Source organism: Triticum urartu, chromosome 5A, assembly GCF_056163025.1.
Source record: "Triticum urartu cultivar PI428250 chromosome 5A, HENAU_Tu73, whole genome shotgun sequence".
Taxonomy (NCBI): Eukaryota; Viridiplantae; Streptophyta; class Magnoliopsida; order Poales; family Poaceae; genus Triticum; species Triticum urartu.
The window spans coordinates 20,891,273-20,916,827 of NC_141877.1; positions in this window are offsets into that span (position 1 = coordinate 20,891,273).

The window sequence follows — 25,555 nt, forward strand, 5'->3', positions numbered from 1 at the left end:
TAGTATCATAAAATACCAGCAAACGAGAAAGAATTAAATGGAAAACACAAAATTAAATGAAAAAGAAATCATAAACGCAAACCCCCCCCCCCCAACATTTTAATACCGGTTGGTGACACCAACCGGTACTAAAGGGCTCCCTGCCCCCGAAGCTGGCTCGTGCCACGTGGTTGCCCTTTAGCACCGGTTCATGCTGAACCGGTACTAAAGGGGGGGCCTTTAGTGCCTACATTTTAGCATCGGTTACCAAACCGGCACTAAAGGGCCTTACGAACGGGTGCTATTGCCTGGTTCTGCACTAGTGTGGGGAAGAGGAGGTCGTGGGGCAGCGAGATGTGGAGAAGTGGAGGTGCGTTTTTTTGTGTGCCGTACGCCTCGTTTTGGGTCTGTAGTGCGGGTCTGGGTGGGTAGAGTAGTTCCTTCGGTGTTAGGAGAATAAGAGGAAGTGTTATTAGAATAAGGTCTTAAGGGGTGTTATTAGAATAGACCCACCCTATATATATAATGTCTCACAACCACCATTAATTATTCACACATACACATGTGTATATATATATATATAATTTCTCCTACATGTTGCCTTGGTGCATTCGGAGCACGATGACAAGTGGTTCATGGGGGCTGTAGCGGGTAATAGTATTCTCCTTTGGGATCTATGACCTGGTCGAGCAAAAATCCCGCTATTTCCTCTTGAAGTGCTAGTATGCGCTCCGTTGGTAGGAGCTTCTCCCGCACCTCTTTTAACTGTTAAGAAGGAGATCAATATGCATGTGTATTAGTTGTGTGACCAGATATTGATAATGATGTAAATATTGTGAATAGTGTTCTGGCAAACGTACCCATTCCTGTCTTTGATATTTGCTCCTTTTGGATGCCATCATGCGAATGTTCTCGCAAACGTAGTATGCACACAGATTATTCCCCGGAGCCTGCAATACAAAAAAAAGACACATCAGTGACATTTTGGGCCGAACGAAAAAAACTTCTATCATACATATGACACTTCTATGACGATAATTGTGACAAAACCCGGTATCATCATACATGTGGTGGGCTCCTGCTTCTATGACAGAAAATGGGCTTTTCGTCCTGGGCGGGCCGGAGGTGCAGCTGCATGACATTGTTTGGGCCATCCATGACGGAAAAAACCATGGTAGAAGCGAGGGGGAGGAAAATTTCGGGGAGTTCCCGGTTACGGTGGGAGGTCGGGGGCCGAGCGATGCGCATTTCTCTCGTACACGTACGCGTGTGTGTGCGAGGCGTTGGCTCTAACTGAACCCGAGCGAGGCGTTGGGCTCTAACTGAACCCGAGCGATTGCACTGCATGCTACGCGTTACTGAACCCGAGCGATCGATCGATGGCTGTTAACTGAACCCAATCGAGCGATTCCTTCGCTACTGCTGCTAACTGAAGCCGATCGATTGGATAAACAGTGAGCGTTGCACGCGGGGGGGGGGGGGTGGATGAAAAGTGAGCGGTGGCGTTGCCTCTGGATGAACAGGACCCCGTGGTGTGGTGGAGGGCTGGATGAATAGTAGACGGTGGAGGGGTGCCCGTGGAGGGCTAGTTGAACAGGACCCCGTGGTGTGGAGGGCCGGATTATTAGTAGACGGTGGAGGGGAGGTTGAACAGTAGCCGGTGGAGTAGCGCGCGGTGGAGTCTGGATGAACAGGAGCCCGTGGAGGCTGGAGAAGGTCGACGGTAGCCCATGGAGGCTGGACGATGTCGACGATGCAGATGAACAGTATCCCATGAGCGTTGCGGGGGGTTTGGATGAACAGTGAGCGGTGGCGTTGCCTCTGGATGAACAGGACCCCGTGGTGTGGTTGAGCGCTGGATGAACAGTAGTCGGTGGAGGGGTGCCTGTGGAGGGTGGATGAACAAGACCCCATGGTGTGGAGGGCAGGATGAATAGTAGACGGTGGAGGGGTGCCCGTGGAGGGGTGGTTGAACAGGACCCCGTTGTGTGGAGGGCTGGATGAACAGTAGACGGTGGAGGGGTGGTTGAATAATAGCCGGTGGAGTAGCGCGTGGGGGAAGCTAGACGAACAGGAGCCCGTGGAGGCTGGAGGAGGTTGATGGTGGATGAACAGTAGCTCGTGGAGGCTGGAGGGGGTCGACGGTGGAGATGAACAGTATCCCGTGGACTCCCGTTTTGCGGTACGCCACACCCCTCCCGATAAACAGGACCCCCATTTCGAACGTAGGAGGTCCGTTTCCTCCGTTTTGTGGTATGCCACACCCCTCCCGATCAACAGGACCCCCGTTTCGACCGTAGGAGGTCCGTTTCCTCCGTTTTTCGGTACGCCACCCCCTCCCGATCAATAGGACCCCCGTTTCAACTGTACGAGGTCTGTTTCCTTCGTTCTGCGGTACGCCAGGCCTCGTTTCCATCGCCTGTTCCGTCCAAGCCCTCCCGATGAACACGACCACGCATTCCGTTCCGACCCAGCCGGTTGGCTCCCACGCGTTCCATTGCCTCCCGATGAACACGACGCATTCCGTTGCTCCCGATGAACACAATGCATTCCGTTGCCTCCCCATGAACACGATGCATTCCGTTGCCTCCCCATGAACACGACGCATTCCATTGCCTCCCCATGAACACGACGCATTCCGTTGCTTCCCCATGAACACGACGACGACGTTGTTTCTCCGTTCCGACCCAGCCATGTACACGAGCCCTGGCCGTACGTATGCGCGAGTAGGCGTTCGAGACCCTTCCCGTATGTACACGTACGTGGTCGTATTTTCTTTCTTGCACCCTGGCCGCTCTACGTACGTGTACATGCTACGTGCGCGCCTCTACTACGACACGCGCGCACCTCTACATCGACCAGTATGTACGTACACGTTCACGACCAGAATGACAAAGCTACGTACGCTTCGACCAGGTGGGTCCCGACTGTCAGGCACTTCGTTGCCTGCGAAGATGTAGCTGGTGGGTCCCAGCAGTCAGGGGGGCGAATCGTTTTGTTTTTTTGCCCGGACGTACTACCTTGCGTGCGAAGGTGTAGCTGCTGGGTCCCAGCAGTCAGGGGGAGAATCGTTTTTTTTTCCTGGACGCACTTCCGTGCGTGTGAAGGTGTAGCTGGTGGGCCCCAGCAGTCGGGGGGCTAATCGTTTTTTTTCGAACGCACTTCCTTGAGTGCGAAGATGTAGCTGGTGGGTCCCAGCAGTCAGGGGGCCGAATCGTTTTTTTCGGACGCACTTCCTTGCGTGCGAAGATGTAGCTCGTGGGTCCCAGCAGTCAGGGGCCGAATCATTTTTTCGCGAAATACGGTGGCCCGTCCGGCGGGTCCCCGCTGTTAGGCGGAGGAATAATTATTTTGCGTGTAATAAGGAGGCACTTGCTTGCGGCTGTCGTGGACCCAGCTGTCAGCCTCTCCACGTAAAGTCCACGTCCGATGGAAGTCGTTCTTTGACCACGTTGACCACGCCACGCCGAGAGCACCAAGGCGGTGGACGACACCGAGGCCTAGGAAGGGGACGACGCGGAGCCAGGGAAGACGCGGCAGTGGATGCACACGTGGAGAGGAGTACGAGGGTTCACTGGTTCGGCTGCGCTGCCGTCACCACAGAATAACAGGGGGTGTGGGTGAGTGGATTGATGGCCTGGCCAGCGGTGGGAGTAGTAGGGGGCGGTGAGGCCTCTGCAGCAGGACAGCCGGCCACGGGAGGCAGGAGCAGGCGGCACGACCGGCGCTGCTTTGGGCGGCTGGAGCAAGAAGACCAGAGGTTGAAGAAGCACGATGGACGTTGGATGGACATCGTACGGTCACTGCAGCTAGAATCGTTTATATTGAATAAGTTGACAAAGCCCTTGGTAAATCAACTTAGTAGGCCCACAGGTCAGCTTCCGAAATGGTGCGCCCAGGATGTCAGGGGGAGGAATCATTTTTCGGGCGGGTGAAGCTAGAATACCCGAGATTGAATAAGAAGCACGGCATCCATTGGATGGACATCCAACGGCCACTGCTACTGGAACCGTGTGTTGACTATAAGTTGACAAAGCCTTGCATACGCGTCAACTCTGTTTTTTTAGGGGACGCGTCAACTTTGTAAGGCCAGAAGTGTGTGGCAGAGAACTTATAGCCCATTTGAGATTTGTAAGAATGTGTAGCCCATTTTTGAATTCTAATGGAATTTACTACAGCCCATTTACAGTTTATTAAAAGTACAGCCCATTTCAACCAATCGTTCAAAACAGAATTCAATAAAATTTCCCACATTTTGATGGGATCTGAAATATTTTTGTCCTGAAATTTCTAGTGAGATTAAATACAATTTCAATATAAATTTATATTACGTAAAAATCCAACAAAACATTGCGCTTGCAACAATTAATGAAATTAAAATTTTAAATATCCAAAAATAATATTTTATAAAGTAATCATGTGTTTGGTGCATTTTTTATAGTTACTGCCCAGTTTTTATAATTACATCCCATTTATTATTTCTTAAAGCCCATTTTCTTGTTAAGCCTAGTGCATCCCTTTTAGGAAAGATTTGCAGCCCAACGGGGCGGAGAATAACAACTTGACCTTGCCTGGGTATTCCTAAAAAAAGTATAGCTGGGCTAGCCATTTTCAGCTTGAAAAAAATAATATCTGGGTTGGATATCTGGCCTGTGCTAGACGGGCCACAGCCCGCCTAGTTAATACCTGCAGTGATGTTGTCATTGTTGTTCAGAGGAGATAAATTAATATATGGGCTAAACATCGAAAAACTCTGCAGTGCTCACACCTCAAAAACACAAATACTGCTTGAGCTGCTTGGTCCCAGTTGTCGCTTCTTGTGCAATTCTCTCGTTTTAATGCACCCTGAAGTCTTGCATGCATGCATTGGTCAGTTTTCTCTTAATACTTGCATGCAATGATTTAATGCACCTTGAAGTCTGAACATGTGATGGGGAACAACCAAATTGAGCCTTATAAAATGGAAAAACTAAAATTTTGAGATAAGCCCTATAAACCGGAAAGGAGGAAGTACTACATAGGTTGACAATGGTATGGGACCGTGATGTCAGGAAACCAGGAGGAAGCAAAAAATATATATATAATAAGGAGGCACTTACGTACATAAGGCTATGGACCTGGTGGGTCCCCATTATCATCCTCTCCAAGTAAAGTCATCTCCTCGCCCGCGCGCGCTTTCCGCCTGAAACAGTCAGCACCACCCGCCCCGCTTCCCGGTGCAGGCGATTGCTTCGCCTTCAAACGACAAAAGCACCGTCCGTCCGTCCATCTTCCGCCCACATTAATGATGCGCAGTTGCCGAGGCGGCTACTCCGGCGCCACACGTCCATCCCTCCGCCCGCCCACCATTGCTATATAAACTGCTGCATCGGCCATAGCCGCAGTCATCCGCATTTGTTCCCTTTCTCCTGTCCAAACCACTACTACCCACCATGGCTTCCTCGTGCTCCAGCGCTCTTCGGGACGGGCGGACGACGGACCACAAGGAGATGGCTGCCATTGCTGCCGACCGGCTGGCCGGCAGGCAGCCGGAGGGCGACGACGTCCCAATGGAGAACATGGTAGTCGACGATCCGGCGCCTACCCCCTCCTTCGCGCAATCCTCGCCGGTGCATTGCACCATGACCATCGGGGAGGCCCGTGCCCAATATATGGACAGAGTGAGTCAGATGCATGAGGAGCAGTTCCGGGAGGCGCAGGCCGACGCCGCCTACAACCACCATCTCCTCCAGGAGCATCTGCAGGCGGAGGAGCAGATCGCCACGAAGCGGGCAGAGCAGGAGGCGCTACTCGACTCGTACCGCTCCGCCCACAAGGGCCGCCTCGAGCGCTGGCAGTACCGCATGCAGGTGGCGGAGGCTGCGGCCGCCTACAAAGAGGCTAGCAAAGAGGGCAATGAAGCGGGCAAGGTGCTGTTTGGCGAGACCGAGGATGAGGCAGAGGACAATGCCGGCTCCGACGAGTCCTCGCTCCGCTGGTGTCAACGAGGCCCTGCTACGCCGAGGCCCCGTGGCGCCAACAACGAGGCAGAGGACACCGCCGGCTCCGACAAGTCCCCGCTCTACTGGCGTCGACGAGGCCCTACTCCGCTGAGGCCCCGCGGCGCCAACAACGAGGCAGAGGACACCGCCGGCTCCGCTGAGGCCCCGCCCTGCCAACAACGAGGCAGAGGACATCGTCGGCTCAGCCGAGACCCCACCCTGCCGGCAACGTGGGGGAGGATTTCCACCGTTCCGCTGAGGCGCCGCCCGCCGGCAACGAGACAGAGGACATCGCCGGCTCTATAGAGGCCCCGCCCCACTGCCAACGAGGCCGCGCCACACAGAAAATGAGGAAGAGTAGAACATGGTAGGTCGCCGCCGCTCGGGTCCAAGTAAGGCCACCGCTGCTACCCTCTGGTTGAAGCCAAGCTAGGCGGGTTGACCATTGACAGTCGGTTAGCTTCTTGGCGGCGACGTGTAGTCGGAGAGCTGTGCTGGAGAATAACGCTGCTTCTACTTAACTGCCGGTGCAGTTGACTGACTGACACATGGGCCCAACAGGCCACATGTTAGTTACGCACCTGCACCTGCAGTTAAGTCACTGAAGCTTCTGTTCAGCTCAGCGGGACACAGTTGGGTAGCTTCAGTTAATTAATTATACCTCCAGCGCACCACTTTTTAGTTGAAGAATGTATGAAATGTAATGAAATCCGGCATGTTTATATGAAATCCGACCGTGTATGAATGAATTTATTTCGATTAGTTCAAATTCCTGTATCACTGCCATTGGATGAACATGCAAAACAATACGTACTAGCATTATTCCCAGGGTGATCAGCTCGTTTGCAGCAGTTTCACATGTACTCCCTCCGGTCCTTTCTAGTCTGCATATAAGTTTCGTCTGCAGTCAAAGTATCTCTACTTTGACCAATCTTATACAAAAAAGTATGCACTTTCACAATGTGCGAAGTAAAAAGGAACAGAAGGACTATGTAACATCCCAAATTTTCAATTTGAAATGTTATACGTAGATCATTCTTGCATATCATATTTTATTTGCATTTCGTCTCGCGATCCTCGAAATCCTAAGCAACTCAAGGACCCTCGGAGAGAGTTGGGGATTTTCCCGGTTTTCAAATTTGATTTTATCAAATTTTGAAACGAGGATTTTGGTTTTAATTATTTTTCTCTCCGAAAATATTTCATATTAAAAATATATGAGAGGAGATAATATGACTTCTCCAAGATAATTGAAATATTGGAGGAAAAATATTAAAATCAAATATTTGTTTTATTTGGATTTTATTGCAATTTTGTTTGCATTAGAAAAATTGCACGTTTTCAAAATTGCATTTTAGGGCCAAGAAAATGTTCATCTCGTTCTAAATATTTTATTTAGCCGGTGAAAATTTATTTTTGGCATTTTTAGTTTTTATTTATTTTTCTAAGATTTTATTTCTGTCGGCGAAATTATTAAAAAAAGTTTCCGTGCCCGACTCGGCCTAAGCCCAGCCGAGCCAGGCCACCGCTAGCCGCCGCCGCCACCGCTCGGACCGGAGTACGAGTCGGACTTCGCCTCCGCCGCGCCTTGCCCCCTCCTCCATGACGCCGCCCCCGCCCCTTTATATAGGTGCCCCCCGAGCCCCAACACCACACCACCACCGCCGCCAACCCCACCGCCCCGCAGCCGCCGCCGGAGGTACCACGTCGGAATCCGAGCCGCCAGTTTTTTTTGAACCGTTCAGTTTTTTTAAAAAACCCTATATTCGTTTTTTCGGATCACCGGTTTTTTTCGGTTTTCCTGTTTAGCGTACGTTCGTCCGTACGTTCGTTCTAACGAACGGTTTTCACCCGTTAGTTACAGCTAACGAACACTCATTGGTACGTCTGTTCGTCAGTTTTCTTTTATCGAATTTATCTGCGATTATTCTCGATCACAATTTCTGATCCGATCTTAGTTTCTGTTTATCTTTCCGCTCGTTAGTCGGAATCAGGCGATTCAAGTGCCTAGATCTTCGTTTCAAGTTCCTCTTTCTGTTTAATCAACTTGAACAAGTTTTTGCTACTGTAAAATTTTACCTAGGTCCAAATTAGTAAACGGATCTTTTTTCTTTCACCGTTTGAGTTTTTTTTACGCTGATTGTAGGACACGACCACTAAGATAAACCATAGGCCACACTTCTCTACCCATTTCTGACTCCTCTCCACTTTCTACTCTTTAGGATGGCGGAGATGAAGAACAAGTTTGCACAACCGGATGAAGACACACCATTTGGACGCCACCTGAAGGAAGTCACTAGGTACTTGAACATTGGAATACCAAGCTTCACCGGGATGTACAACGCCACTTTACCTGAAGAGGAGCGCTGGATGATTCAAGTACAAGTTCCAGGAAGGACGTTCTCGCCAACTTCTAAACCCATAGAATTTTCTTTCGAAGCACCCACCTGGAGCCTAGGCAAGAGCATGGCAGCCCACATTACCATGGGACGCATTGGAGAAGTCTACCACAGGGAACTCAAGGACACTATCTACCAAATATGTGGGCGCCGAGTCGAGCAATGGGAAGTAATCAGCACCAAGAAGGATAGATCCATTGTAGCTTTCATCCAGGAGTTAAACCAGCACATTCGACGCCAGGAGAACCAGATGTGCACGGACATGATGGACTTGAAGAAGGCGAAGACTAGGATCATCGAACTGGAGGAAGAACTCAAGTTTACACGCGATGGATATGAGGAGGAAATCAAGACACTACTGGAGAAGAATGACGACCTGGTTAAGAAGATCAGAGTATTCATGGGAGGACCGGCGCCGGGAGAAGAAGACGATGATCCCACTTGCCCGGACAACTACATCATCATCGACGACACCGATTCCGACCCTAGTGATGATGACTTCGAAGACGAAGCTAGAGTAGACATCATGGAGTCTTCCACCAATCAAAATTTCTAGATGACCACCAAATATTAGCAGTATTCCCCCCATGTAATTAGTAGTAGATGAGCACTTTGCGATAGTCCTAGACCGTTGTATGCCCTTGCTTGATTGATTGAGTGAAATGTTTGTGTTTGTCTCATGTGCATATGGGTAGTGCTTTCTGATTAGACCCCTTTTTCTATTCTGATCTCTTCCATCTAAACCCATCAGATGCCTCTGAGACGTGACACCGGTTTTGCTTTCCCACTGGAGCTCACCCAGCTGATCCAGCAGCAGACTGCCTTGATGCAATTGCTAGTTCAGAACCAGGGCAATAACAACAACAATAACAACAACAACAACAACCCGCCGCCAGTGGACAACCTAGCCCATTTTCTAAGGTTACAGCCACCGGTGTTTTCTAGTAGCACCGAGCCTATAGTTGCTGATGATTGGCTACACCGTATTGGAAGGGAGTTGACCACCGCAGGTTGCACAGATGCTGAAAGAGTGCGCTTTGCCGCACACCAATTGGATGGACCTGCAGCCTCATGGTGGGAGAATTACACAGCCACCTTTCCTATAGCCAATATCACTTGGGACACGTTTCAGCAAGCTTTCCGCACAGCCCATGTCTCAATTGGAGCTATGAAAATGAAGAAGCGGGAGTTCCGCAACCTACGCCAGGGGAACCGTACTGTGGCTCAGTACGTGGATGATTTTAGCAAGTTATCATGCTATGCCCCTGATGATGTGGCCACGGATGCCGTGAAGCAGGAGAAGTTTATGGAAGGGCTAAATGATGAGATGAGAATGCAGTTGATGGTAGCAACCTTCAATAACTACCAGGAGTTGGTAGATAAGGCTCTTATGATTGAAGGGAAGCAGCAGCAGATTGAGAGCCGCAAGAGGAAGTATGGACAAGGGAGTATAACTCAGGAGCTCAGCAGAAGCCTCGCCTAACCTCGAACTCGGGAGGACGTGTTCACAACCATGGAAGTCACAACCACACTGGAGGAGGATCGCATAACCACAACGGTTCTAACAATGGGAATGGGAACAGAGCCAACAATAATCAGAACCGCCCCAATCCAGCCACACCCGCCAAAAGGGACTTAAGTCACGTTACTTGCTTCAAGTGCGGGAAGACTGGACACTAAGCCACGGAGTGCCCTGAAGGAAAGAACGGAAACGGAAGTGGGAGCGCTGGGATGAAGCATAATCCATTCAACAAAGGACAAGTGAACCACGTTAACGTGGAGGAGGTTGAAGAGTAGCCGGACGCGGTAATAGGTAAGTTTTTGGTTAAGTCATTTACCGCTCTTATTCTTTTCGATACTGGTGCATCGCATTCATACATATCAAGGGGATTCATGGATAAGTTTAAACTACCAACCCAAACCCTTAGGACCCCTCTGTTAGTAATCTCACCTGGAGCAGAATACATGGCCAGCCGATGGTGCGACCAGATACCCCTAACCATTGGCACCCATGTCTTTCCGTCCGACCTAATTATCTTGGAGTCACAAGGATTGGATGTGATATTAGGTATGGACTGGATGTCAAAGTATGGAGGAAGCATTGACTGTACTAGTAAATTGATTTACCTCACCACCCCAGAGGGAAAAATGATTAAGTATGTATCTAGGCATGTGCCTAGGAGGAGCCAAGTGAATACCCTCACTGGAATTGTTCAGGAGGAAGTGCCTGTAGTGAAGGATTACCCGGATGTTTTTCCAAAGGAGTTACCAAGCATGCCACCGGATAGAGACATTGAGTTTTTGATAGAGCTATTGCCAGGTACCGGGCCAGTATCCAAGAGACCCTATCAGATGCCCGCGAATGATCTAGAGGAAATTAAGAAACAGATCAAGGAGTCATTGGAGAAAGGGTACATTCGCAGAAGTTCATCACCTTGGGGAGCCCCAGTGCTCTTGGTTGAGAAGAAGGATAAATCCCTAAGGATGGTTGTTGATTATCGAGCCTTGAATGAAGTGACGATCAAGAACAAGTACCCACTGCCGATGATCAACGATTTGTTTGATCAGCTGCAAGGAGCTAAAGTGTTCTCGAAGATCGATCTGCGATCCGGATACCATCAGTTGAAGATTCGAGAGAAGGATATACCAAAGACAGCGTTCACCATGCGGTATGGATTATACGAGTATACGGTCATGTCGTTTGGACTGACTAACGCCCTTGCCTATTTCATGAGCATGATGAACAAGGTGTTCATGGAATATTTGGACAAGTTTGTTGTGGTGGTTATTGATGATATTATGGTATACTCGAAGAATGAAGAGGAGCACAAAGAGCATTTGCGGTTAGTTCTCGTGAAACTCAGGGAACACCAGTTGTATGCCAAGTTCAGCAAATGCGAATTTTGGTTGAAGGAAGTCGGATTCCTTGGACATGTTATATCAGGAGAAGGTATAGAAGTAGACCCCAGCAAGGTACAGTCAGTCACTGAATGGTTGGCACCCACCTCAGTTAGCGAGATCCGCAGCTTTCTTGGACTCGCAGGGTACTATCGGAGATTCATTGAGAACTTCTCGAAGATTGCGAAACCAATGACTGAACTATCGAAGAAGGATACTAAGTTTAAATGGACAGACGATTGCGAGGCAAGTTTCCAGGAGTTGAAGAAACGTTTAACTACTGCGCCAGTGCTAACACTGCCAGATATACATAAGGAGTTCCAAGTGTATTGCGACGCCTCTCGCTTAGGACTTGGATGTGTGCTTATGCAGGATGGAAGAGTTGTTTCGTATGCCTCACGACAACTAAAACCTCATGAGTTGAACTATGCCACGCATGATTTGGAGTTAGTAGCCATAGTGCATGCATTGAAGACCTGGAGACATTATCTCATAGGAAACCATTGTGATGTGTACACGGATCATAAGAGTTTGAAGTACATTTTCACCCAGAAGGAACTGAACCTTAGACAGAGGAGATGGTTGGAGCTTATAAAGGATTATGACATGAAGCTACACTATCATCCAGGAAAGGCCAATGTCGTAGCAGACGCTTTGAGCCGGAAGAGTTATGCTAATATCCTTGAAAGTAAGGGACTGCCGAAGGAGTTAGCAGAGGACATCATGGAACTTCAGTTAGAGATAGTTCCTAGAGGATTCGTTGCAACAATGGAGGTCCAGTCAGGATTCGTTGCGACAAGATTCGGGAGGCTCAAAAGGATGACAAGGAGATTTCTGAGATAAAGGAGAAGATGGGCAAAGGAAAGGCAAAAGGTTTTCGTGAGGATGAGCACGATACCTTATGGTTTGAAGACCGAGTTTATGTGCCCAATAACCAGGAAATCAGGAAGTTAATACTTCAAGAGGCTCGTGACTCACCCTACTCGATACACCCCGGAAACACCAAAATGTATCTGGATTTGAAGGAACGTTTCTGGTGGACTGGTATGAAGAAGGATATTGCTGAGTACGTAGCTGTATGTGATGTATGTCAGAGAGTGAAAGCAGAGCATCAGAAGCCAGCAGGACTGTTATAGCCTATGCCGATACCCGAATGGAAGTGGGATAAACTGGGCATGGACTTTATCACCGGATTGCCCAGGACCAAAGCAGGATATGATTCCATATGGGTAGTAGTTGATCGCCTGACCAAAGTGTCTCACTTCATCCCAGTGAAAACCACTTATACCAGTGCAAAGTTGGCCAAGATATACATGTCACGGATCGTATGTCTACATGGAGTTCCGAGGACCATCGTATTAGATAGAGGAACACAGTTTACTTCAAAGTTTTGGCATCAGTTACACCAGACTTTGGGAACGAGATTGGAGTTCAGTACAGCATTTCACCCGCAAACAGATGGGCAGACCAAGAGTCAACCAAATTCTGGAGGACATGTTGAGAGCCTGTGCGCTAGATTATGGATCTAGTTGGGATGAAAATTTGCCTTACGCGGAGTTCTCATACAACAATAGCTACCAAGCCAGTTTGAAGATGGCACCGTTTGAAGCCCTGTATGGACGAAGGTGCAGAACACCGTTGATGTGGGATGAGGTAGTAGACCGACAATTGTTTGGACCAGAAATGATTAAGGAGTCTAAGGAAAAGGTTAAATTGATTCACGATAGACTGAAGATTGCTCAGTCCAGGTAGAAGAGTTATGCAGACTCAAAACGCAAGGAGGTAACTTACGAAATTGGAGATAGATCATATCTGCGAGTATCGCCCTTGCGAGGAGTGAAACATTTTGGATTTAAGGGAAAGTTAGCTCCGAGATTTGTAGGACCATATCGTGTTTTGGAACGGATGGGCGAAGTTGCCTACAAGTTGGAATTACCACAGGGATTGTCAGGTGTTCACGATGTGTTGCACGTTTCAGAGCTGAAGAGGTGCCATGCTGAGATGGCCGATATACCGTTAAGGGATACAGTACCCTTGGAGGCGATTCAGTTGGATAGTGATTTGACTTACGAAAAGAAGCTAGTTAAGATTCTTGAGTTTGCCAACAAAGTCACTCGCAGTAAGGTTATCAAGTTTTGTAAAGTTCAGTGGAGCCACCATACCGAGGACGAAGCCACCTGGGAACGAGAGGATGATCTCCGCAAAGACCACCCGCACCTATTTTCTAGCCAACCCGAATCTCGAGGGTGAGATTCATCTTAACGGGGGTAGATTTGTAACATCCCAAATTTTCAATTTGGTATGTTATACATAGATCATTCTTGCATATCATATTTTATTTGCATTTTGTCTCGCGATCCTCGAAATCCTAAGCAACTCAAGGACCCTCGGAGAGAGTTGGGGATTTTCCCGGTTTTCAAATTTCATTTTATCAAATTTTGAAACGAGGATTTTGGTTTTAATTATTTTTCTCTCCGAAAATATTTCATATTAAAAATATATGAGAGGAGATAATATGACTTCTCCAAGATAATTGAAATATTGGAGGAAAAATACTAAAATCAAATATTTGTTTTATTTGGATTTTATTGCAATTTTGTTTGCATTAGAAAAATTGCATGTTTTCAAAATTGCATTTTAGGGCCAAGAAAATGTTCATCTCGTTCTAGATATTTTATTTAGATGGTGAAAATTTATTTTTGGCATTTTTAGTTTTTATTTATTTTTCCAGGATTTTATTTCTGTCCGCGAAATTATTTTAAAAAAAAGTTTCCGCGCCCGACTGGGCCTAAGGCCCAGCCGAGCCAGGCCGCCACTAGCCGCCGCCGCCTCCTGCGCACGCGTGCCACCGCCGCTCGGACCGGAGTCCGAGTCAGACTCCGCCTCCGCTGCGCCTTGCCCCCTCATCCAAGACGGCGCCCCCGCCCCTTAATATACGCCCCCCCCCCCCCCGCCCCCCGAGCCCCAACACCACACCACCGCCGCCGCCAACCCCGCCGCCCCGCAGCCGCCGCCGTCCGCGCTAGCCGCCGCCGCCGCTAGCCGCGCCTCGTGCCGCCGCCGCCGCTTGCCACCGTCGCCCCGCAAGCCGCAGCCCCCGCCTCGCCGGAGCCACTCGCCGGAGGTACCGCGCCGGAATCCGAGCCGCCGGTTTTTTTATGAACCGTTCGGTTTTTTTAGAAAACCCTAGATTTGTTTTTTTCGGATAACCGTTTTTTTCGGTTTTCCTGTTTAGCGAACGTTCGTCCATACGTTCATTCTAATGAACGGTTTGCACCCGTTAGTTACAGCTAATGAACGCTCATTCGTTAGTCTGTTCGGCAATTTTCTTTTATCAGATTTATCTGCGATTATTCTTGATCGCGATTTCTGATCCAATCTTACTTTCTGTTTATCTTTTCGCTCGTTAGTCGGAATATGGCGATTCAAGCGCCTAGATCTTTGTCTCAAGTTCCTATTTCTGTTTTATCAACTTGAACAAGTTTTTGCTACTAGAAAATTTGACCCAGGTCTAGATTAGTAAATGGATCTTGTTTCTTTCACCGTTTGAGTTTCGTTGCTTCGTTTGTTTTGATTCTTTTGCTAACCGGAGTTCTTAAGTTCAACTTTCCGGTCAACCTCTTTTATTTGAGTTTTGCTTGCGCGTCTTTGCTTGTTGCTTATGTATGTTACTGTTTGTTTGCGATAGAACACCCGGAGTGCGAAGCGTGCTACTACGAGTCCCTTGGTTTCGCAGATCGTCAGCAAGGCTAGTAACACATTGATCATACTCTTTTCATACCCAGTTTTTATGCATTAGTATCAAGCCCCCCCCCAAACATTGCATGATTAGGATGTATTTAACATGTGGGTTGGGAAGTAGTTGTTGAGGTAGAACCTATTGCCCTGTTATATTCAAACCCTGGGGAGTTACTTCTACGCTTGCTTATATTACTATGTTATGCTATGCTCATAGACGTGGTTTGGGTTTGAGTGAAATCCATGACAGATGTGAGATTGTTAATTAATGGTTCAACTTAAGGTGGCAACTTAAATTTACATATGGGTGGATTGAGGCACCTGGAGTACCCAGTGTTGCCTGTATTTTTTGGTAATCCCGGAGTACCCGTGTGATCTTCCTATGGACCACCACCCAGGCTCAAAGGGAACTGAGATGATTCATGCTAGAAACTTCCGTGTGCAGCCACAAGCTATTATGGGCTCTAGCATAGTTGAGTAAGTTACGTGAAGCTCTTGAAGAGGCAGATCAGCAGGTAGTGGGATGTAGGTTTGGTATGGTCTGTCCGGAGTAGAGAGTTAATGTTTCTGAAAGACTGTGTCTCCATCATCCGTTTCTCAAACACTTTGTAGTGCGAGAAATCCAATGGAGGCGATCGAGTCTTGTGGGGAAAAGTGCGCAAACCTCTGCAGAGTATACAATCTAATCATGGTTAGCCGTGTCCCCGGTTATGGACAATCTCGAGTATCTAGTACTTGGAGTATCTTAAGGATCTCATCACTCTTAATTAATATTGTTGGGTTGTTAACCACTTTAATTGGGATTGAGTTGGAGGAACCTTCTCAGTAATGTTTCAACAACCATGATAGTTAAATTAAAAATCTATTCCTTTGTTGTAGGAAAAAATTGGCTTTTCGCAAAAACTTTAACCATAGAGCTTTCCACCAGCCAAATATGCATGTAGTGATAGTACTATGCCGTTCTTGCTCTACTGTGTTATATTGCCAGCATATTCCATGTGTTGACCCATTTTCAGGTTACAACATATTATGTTGCAGACTTTTCAGATGAAGAGTAAGGTTCGTTAGGTCGTTGTCGTGCAGCTGAGCTATACCGTTGGAGTTGATGGACTCACTTTATCTTCCAAGCCTTCCGTTGTTATCGCATTAGATGGCCTTAAGCCATATTATTGTAATAAGTTCTCTCTTGAGACATTCGATGTAATAAGTGTGTGATTGCTACTCTGTTATAAATCCTTTGAGTACTATGTGTGTCAGCATTACCGATCCAGGGATGACACTGAAGCACAGAGACTTGACCATCTGAGGTCGGGTCACTACAGAGTACAAAGAGTTTGAGCAGCTTTTTAGCGTTTCTGTACATTGCAATCAAACACACATGCCTGGCAATTCATAGAGAACATTCAAAACAATCGATGATTATGCATCTCAGCGACTCACATGTCAGAGGTAATATTTACTTCACAACTAAAGAATAAAGAAAAAATTGATCGACGCTGCTGACAGCAAAGGGCGTCCCATTCAAAAATATCAAACGCATGTCTTGCTAAAATCAATGAGCAAAATTTTTTGACAAGGTTGTCCCATTCCAAAATATTAAATGTCTACGATTGTGGAATGGGAAGGGTTTGCCATCAGTTCGGACATTGACATGGCATCTCGTGCTAAATAAACTAGCTGTTCTTTTTTGTGCAGTTCCACCAAAATCAACCAAATTCGCGCGTAGCTTGTATGATTTCGCCCTTATATGTTGCAACGCCTTGAACTTATCGGCACCTCCTTTCTTGTGGTGGAAATGAATGATTCGATGTATTCATGAACATTTTGTGCAGTTCCCATTGAAATCAAGCTGAGCACCCATGTTTGCACAAATACAAAAAAGTGATTAGTATAAAGAAAATTGTACTATGAATTGACTATTTTAACAGGCACATACATGGTCCATGTAGAGCACACTTTTAGAAAAATGGAACTCACCAGAAAGAATCCTAGAACAATATTGTACTCGCGCATCACAGCAAAAAATGGAGATTTGTCAGTCCTTCTCAGCTGAAGTTAGTTTGGTCTTGTGGGGAGTAATGTAACCATCTTTCAACTGCTCCTTCTGATGAGAAGATAGACAGGGCTTCCTCATCCTGGCATAGTCGAAACTAGTCACTTCACGTACTCCATATTCTTCTTCAAAGGAAGATGGTCCTGTTGTGCAAAGAAAAGAGGACTACTAAATCCTAGCATCCCTGTTTGCTCGAAAAAAAGGAAAGGAAATATTTAAAACAGCACAGATGAAGCACTTCTCAAGGACAATACCACTTTTTCTTGACAGTGTCTATATAGTAGCACAACACCAATAGAGATGAAAAAGCTCAATCACATGGATGAAATCAGTGGGCGAGTACCAACCTTTGTCAGGAGGCTTATTGTGTAGAGCATACAGATGAAGCACTTCTCCGGAACCATCTGTTGCTATATACGGTGGTGGCCATGCTTACTATATACTCCTCAATTAGTTTAATGTTTCCAACATATTCTTGTGCAGTTCCACTAAAATATATGGTATCTTCAAAGAAGATCCATGTTTGCACAAGTAGAGATAATTACATATTACATTAAGAGTGGCATCAAATAAGTGGCAAAACAATTGCTCGTTCTAGCCATAGCAATAAATTAAGATGCAAAACTATATCATTACTTGTGTCATCACAGTTCCAGTGCTTCATTACAGCACCGGGAGTTGATTTTTGTTTTTCTTCCGCTTGTTCTTCCCCTTCATCACTTGGTTCAATAACAGACAAGCTTCGCCTTCAATGTAAGATTTGGCATGTCAATTAGGGAGCACAAGTATAGTACTAAACTTAATTTTCTAATGAAAGTGGCAAAATACAGGCCAGCAGTTGTGAAATGTCCTTATCTTACCTCAATGGGATATTATGGTGCACATACAGATTGGAAGTCTTGTCTCCATTTGTGCAGTTCACTAAAATCAAGCAACATTATCGTACTAGTAGCACAACATATGAAAGCACACTGCAGAATCATGTGAAAGAAGGCTAGTACTGACCTCTCATGATGCGGAATTCAAACAACTCACAAGAAGAAGATCTGAACCAAATTCGCCCTAACGGATAGGAAGTAAGATCTCCTCTTGTGCAGTTCCACTAAGATCAAGCAATCAAGCAACGATGTCAGTGTGACATTTTGGTTGAACTGCACAAAACACTCTTGAAACAGAAGTGTTTTGTGCAGTGCAACAAAAGGTTACAATGGCAACGAGGTGAAGTAGATAACGCTGTTTACACAGATGTGCAAAGGAAACAATTAGTGGTCAATAACGGTGGATGACACAGAATCCAACAAAAAGAAGCATCTACCTTATCTAAATGGGAAAGAAAGCAAGACAGTAGCATTTCTCAAACGGTGGCATTGATTAATATTAACATAGAGATTGTATTAACAATAAAAATCGTTAAACATGTAATTTGCTTTTAACTATGGCATTGCATCAATTTTCCAACGGCATTATTAGAGGGTATTTGTTTACAGGGACATTTTGGTGTAGGGACTAAAAAAACTCCGTGTCAGTCCCATCTAAACCAAACAGGAGGGACTTTTAGGGACTAAAAGTAGGAATTTGGGGCTAAAGAAAGAAGACCCCGAGGGAGTCTTTTTAGGACTTTTTCCAACAGTTGCCCCTGCCACGCATCGCACCTTGTCTCTATTAGTTCATTACTAGGGGTAACATGGTCTTTTAGCATGTCATTTAATAACCTATAGTCCATGTTTAGTCCCTGGAACCAAGCAGGTAGGGACTAGGGAGTTTTTAACCAAACAGGGCCTTAGATTAACAATAGCTAATGAGTTGCACGGGACAGTGGACGCACCACCACCATGTGCATCTACCGATGTACTGTGGTCATGCACAGTCTGTTGCAACAAAGAACAAACAACCAAGGAGCATATTTGTGTTGGTCCCAGTTTTGTTATCTTTAGACACCTTTCGCTATGTGAGCGCAGCAAATCTAGTCCTGCTCAAACTCTACAGCCTTGTTCCTTCCTTTCCTTTTTGAACTAGTACTTTCGCCCCTTCCTTTCCTCTTTGAACCACGTCCTAGATTTATACGATACAACTTTCCCCACTACTTTCCCCCATTCCTTTACTCTTTGAACCACGTTCAAGATTCATTCTATACAACTTTCCCCCTTCATTTCCTCTTTGAACCATGTCCTAGATTCATGCTATATACAACTTTTCCAACTACTTTCCCCCACTACTTTCCTCTTTGAACCACGTCCTAGATTCATGGTATACATGCAGCTAGAGCAATGCATGTGGAGTAACTAAATTATACATTAAGGTTTTTGGGGCGTGGTTCGGTGGGCGACGGGACGGCGGCGAAGAAGAAGGGGTCGGAGGCACTCCCGCGCCGCCACTGGGTGGAAAGTGAACAGCTGCGCCGGTAGTCCCTCGCCGACGGCGACAGCGTTAAGCCTCCTTCCCTTCCCAGTGGACGGATCCTGTCGGCTCTTTGAGCAGCAGTGAGGGGAGAGAGAGGCCAACGAAGTCTTGTTTAGATCTATAGAGGGCGAGATAGTGTGAAGAGAACAACTACAAGCGCTGAGGCTCCAGCGTGTATATATATATTGGAGAGAGAGTGTGAAGCGTGCAAACCCTAGAAAACATTTTGACCAGTCAAAGAATCCTCCTGGCACAAATTATGCTCAAGTTTGATGAGCGAACGGGCTAACCATCTACACAACCCTCCCGTTATGTTCAATGAGAGGGAAATAACCTTTTATACATTCCTGCATTCATGTGACAAGCATGCCATGTTTTTTTGTGTGTGTGGGAGTCATTGGGATTTCAATCATAATCGTGTCATGTCATTTTGGTGGTAAGACTATCCACAGTGGTGCAGAAATAATGCAGCCTTAGTCACCTTACCTCTCTCCACGTAGTACGTTGGGTCCCACCAGTCAGAGGGTGAAACAAACAAATTAATAAGAAAAATTAAAAGCGCCAGCAGTGTTTCTTACCTCACACATCTCACTACTGCTCGGGAACACTATCCAATTGATCCCTCTGTTCGCTCACAAACTATTTTAAGTGAATCCTTATTATAACATGCACACAAATTTTGGGAACTTGTATTCGACTTAAGTCAGTGTGCCACCGTATCTCGTATACTTACTACTCCCTCCGTCTAGGTGTAATAAGTCACGTTAGAAGGTGCAACGGGACCAAGGTGCGTGCGTGTGCGTGTGTGTGTGTGTGTGTTTAACAGCATGTGTGTGTTAGAGAGAGCGACAGATCAACCTACTCCTACAGAGAGTTGTTGTGTAGTGTACGGTTTTAGCCGCAAGATTCGGTGCATCCTCTTGTTTTCGGGCGTGTCCGGTAGGGACATGCGAACATCTACCACGCCCGATCCTGACCATCCTGGCCCACCCAAAGCCCCTCCATCAGCCGCGCGCGCTTCCCGCCCAAAACGGACAGCGCCGCTCCAAAGAATTGATGCCGCATTCATGCTCGGGCAGAGCGGACACGACCTCTCACTGGCGCAAGAGTGATGGTTGCTTCATTCGTCCAACTTACTTCTGGTTCTATGTGATTTGACGGCTCATTGGTCTTTATTACTGAGGTGGTAGGACTGCTGGATGTTCCACGCTTTCGGCGAAAGGAGGTACTACTACTAGATTACAATTTTCTTCATTCTTACAGCGGAGGCATGAAAGAGAAGTGAAAACACGCAGGCTCAGTGATTACATGGCCCACCTCACACTATCACCGCGTGACACCTAACTCTTTACATAGTACTCCCTCCGTTCCTAAATATTACTAGATGAGTCCCCGCGCGTTGCCGGGGAACAGCGCTATATCTCTCGGCCCAAAATTATCGATTTCATAGAACTAAAAACACTCTATAACCGCATGACAAATGTGGTAGCCAAACTAAATAAACTTCCATCATCATTTAGATCATCCCACGTAAGGAAAAAAGATCAGCCAACTCCTACTGCATAATGGGATTATATTTTTCTTTTTGACATGTTAATGGGACTTAAAAGCTCACTTAAATGCATGCTACCGGTGCATGCTTGCATGCAGACATGTTGATGTGATTTAAAACCCACTTACATGCATGTGCCACGGTATTTCTGCATGCTTGCATGTGGCTTAGTGCGGAGCCTCTCAACGTCTAGATCAGATGGCTATTATGGACTGATTTACTTCATCTAATGGCTACATCAATTTTGATGATGTGGCTCAAGGAGAGGATAGAGAATTCCTAGTAGTGGGGGCTAGCTATTACTAGTAGATAAGTCTTTGTAGAGATTCCACTACATACGGAACAAAATGAATGAATCTACACTTAAAATGCATCTATATACAGTCGCATATGGTTCATGGTGAAATCTCTACAAAGACTTATATTTAGGAACGGGGGAGACGGCGTACTAAGCAAGCTTCTCCTCGTTCTGTGAGTTGACGGGACACATCAAAAGTAATCCAGTGTATAGAGCCTTGCCTCTATGGTAGGCCCCACATGGTTTGCCTCTTTTTTTAACATAACACGTCAAGTCGCAATTTGTTTGTTCACCCGTGGTAGACGATCCTCCCTCCACCAAGTGGACAACCAGTACACGTGCCAAATTACCATGTGGGCTACCTTTTTCGTACAGAAATGAGCTCCATCATGTACCCGCGCGGGTGTGGTTGGGGAAGAGACGGGAGTTCGTGCGCCGTGCATGCACCTCTTTTCTTCGTGCACGTCCCCCACCTACGTGGGTGTGTGTGAGAAATACAAACTGCGTTAGTGAGTGTTTTTTTGTTTTGGGGTGGGGGTTGATTTCGTGAATTATTTGTGGGAATATGTGTCGATGACATCTCAAAAAAAATTGCATGCAATGTGTGTGAAATGGAGGCGTATCCATATCATACATAGAGGGTCGAGCAATCCACGAGAAGAGAGGGAGCGGTCATAGCTATCGATAGAGTCAAAGAGAGGATCAAGTGGGTGGGTGCGAGATCGATGAAGAGAGCCATCGAAATTGTGTGTGTGTGCAAGTCAAAGATATAGGGCGACTGGCCTACCAGAACGTTAGAGGGCACATGTCAAGTTTTTGTGTGGCAGGGAGACATGACTAGCGTGCTCGATGTATCGGTGTGTGTGGGGGGGAGGGGGTGGGGGGAGGGGTAGGCAGAGGCCTAACTATAGTGGTAGAATGACTCGTATATGTGTTGAGAAGGAGAGACCCAGCTATGTCTTGAGTTAGATCGGTCGACATCCATACATAACTGAAGGACGGGTAATATGATGGGACAGAGAGAGAGAGGAGAGAGAGAGGGAGGGAGAGGGAGGGATAGGGGTAGAGTGTTGGATGGGTGATGGAGTTTCTTCTCGAAGATGGTGGGAGAGGCCTACTAGACAAACTGAGGGTGGAACTGCAATGTTATCAATTAGAGTGGGGATGTGTTTCTGTGTGTGCCTGTGCGTGATAGATCTGTCGGGACGCATCCATGGATGATGAAGGGGAACCATGTGTTTGGTAAGCAAACCTAAGTAGATCGGTAGATTAATTGTTGTTTGTCAGAGGAAGGGAGAGACACAACTAATGAGGTAGATCGATTGACGTGTGGGTAAAAACGAGTTATAAGGACCTAGCTAGCTATATGTATAGCGAGAGATCGGTCGGTGCACGTCCATTTGTTAGAGGGAAATAAGGCCCAGCGAGACAGATGGACAAAGAGAATGGAGCTAGGAGGTGGTGCGAGAGGCCCAACTACTAGCTAGATAGGGGAAGGAGTGTGCGGTTGTGAGATCGATGAAAAGAGGGGCAAGAGTTTACATGTGTGTCTAACCGTATGAGAGACATGAGGCAAGGACACATAAAGGAGGAGATTGAAGGTGTGTGTGTATGTTGTAGGCAGGCATCGCTCGAGAGGTTTATCGATCGGTGTGTGTCAGAAAGGAGTTGTGGAGACTCTAGGAGAACGACCTAAAGAAAAAAATGAATGTGCCCGGTGGATAGAATGCCAAGGGAGGGGGAGGGCGAGGAGGGCGTGTGCATGCACGAGAGAAAGTTAGTGGTAGCTACAAAGGTTAGAGGATTGTGTGGGTGTAAGAGACTAACAAAGATCATAATTTGATATGAAAGCGGATTCATATATTTGAATAGAAGATCATAGTGTTTTAAACATTGCATGCATGAATATAGCGGTGATACACGTGTTGTGCACATGTTATACCATAATGTGATAATGCATGGCGTTTGCAACTCACAGCTAAATGCCGAACAATCTAAACCATACTATACATCAAACAATCTCACATTTTATTTGAATTTGTGATAATGTGTGGCGTTTGCAGCTTACAACTAAATATCGAACAATCTAAACAATACTATATATCGAACATTCTCACATTTTATTTGAATTTGTGGTAATGTGTGGTGTTTGCAACTCACATCTAAATACTTGTAGGCGTAGGGGGCGGGGCACCATACATAATGTGATAAACACATTATAAATATGAGACATGGTTTAGATTATGAAGATCTAGCTAGACCTAGAAATGTCATGTGATTTGAAATCAAAATAAAGTGGATTAAAAAATCTAGTTCAAGTTCATATAGTACACATAGTTCATATGTAACTCGAGACTAATCCTGTGGTGTGCTGTGAAGATAATACACAAACGATGGTTTAACTTGACAATAATGATGATTGTAGATCTTATTAAAACAGAGAAACGAATTCAAATGCTTTGACTTCACAACAATCATTACTGTAGATCTTATTCAAATAGAGAAACGACTTCAAATTTAGTTCATATTGAAGCGGTAGTATATACGTTTGGAATGCACTAAAACGTTCATTTGAGTAGTAGGTTGCATGCATTATACGAAATATTTTAATTGAACATAACATGAATTCAAAGTTTTGAATGACATTTGTAGTGCGCATTGATTTGGTACAGTACATGTTAGGCTTGTCAGAAATTTCAACCCGTGCCTTGTTAGCCCTAAATATTTATGATATATCTTTGTCTCGTTGTGCTCCGACAACTCCCTCCATCTCAACTCGCACCTTGCTATTCCGAAATTACAACGCGCGCGAAAACTCCCACCTCCTGTGAAATCCTGACACGCGAAATGCCCGTGGTACCCCTGAACCCAAAGAACCGCCTCAAATCGGTGGTGGTACTTTCGTAACTTGCCCCGCATTTTGGACAAGCTCGTCTCTAAGCCATGGTTCCCCACTGCCATCCCATCTGCCCACCCATTCGTACACCGAGGCCGCGAAAACCCGCGACGAAACCCCACACCCTGCTCCGTCCGCCACCCAGCTGGAGCCTCTTCCCCGACGATGTCGTCCACAGCAACACCTCGACGTCCCTCATCCACCGTACCAGATGAGGTTCCATCGTCGATCTCATCGTCCCGCTGGTTCAGCCACCCCGTCCTCCACCTCCAAGGGGCTGCCCCGACGTTCCCCTCGTCTTTCGCGCCACCTCCATTCCCACACCATCTTCTTAACCTGCACCACTGGAAGATCATCATCATCACCGTTTCCTCGGATGAAGCTGCGGCCTAATCGGCGCCACCAAAGAGGTTGTACACTAATCGCTGCATTTTCTTCTTGATTCGATCTCACGGTGCTGTCGGCACTCGGTCCCGAGCCGACACGGCGCGGCTCCATCCACGCCGGCGTCGCCGGCCACTTCCTCCAGGCGTCGCTCCCTCGGCGGCGACGTCCACATCAGTAGGAGATGCTGCTGCTTTAGCTCTCGCTTGCGATGCTGCTCCGATTTAGCTACACTTCAGTTGACTGAATCGACTTTTAGGTCAGTCGATTTTCAGAGGGTGGGGGGGCTCACCGGGGTGAAGGAAGAACCAGCCGTAGCGGGGAGGGGGGCTCACCGAAGAGGTACCCCACTATCTATCACTAGTAGAAAACAGGGCTTTGGTCCAGGCCGGGTCAGCCCATTAGTCCCGGTTCAGTCCAGAACCAGGACCAATGTGGGCATTGGTCCCGGTTCGTGAGCCCAAGGGGCCGGCCGGGCCACGTGGGCCATTGGTCCCGGTTGGTGGGATGAACCGGGACCAATGGGCCTCGCTCCTGGCCCACCACCATTGGTCCCGGTTGGTGGCTTGAACCGGGACCAAAGGCTCCCCTTTAGTCCCAGCTCATGCCACCAACCGGGACCAATGAGGTGCCTATATATACCCCTCGGTCGCGAGAAGAGCACCCCAGTGCTCTGTTTTTCTCTGGCCGAGGGGGAGAGGGCTTGGTGGTGCTCTAGCTCACCTCCTATGCACACAAGGTGTTCGATGGAATGCCCGAGCCACACTACTTAAGCTTTCTCCTCTCCAAGCTCGAACTCCAAGCTCCATTTTCCATAATATTTGTCTAGGTTTAGCGGTCCGTCACGCCCCGTCCCCGTCTTCACCGCCGTCGATCACCCGCGCCGAGCTCATCGCCGGCACCATCGTGGTGAGCCTCTTGTTTTATCTTCTTTCTGAAAGGAAAAATATTCTTACTTGTATGTTTACATAGATACT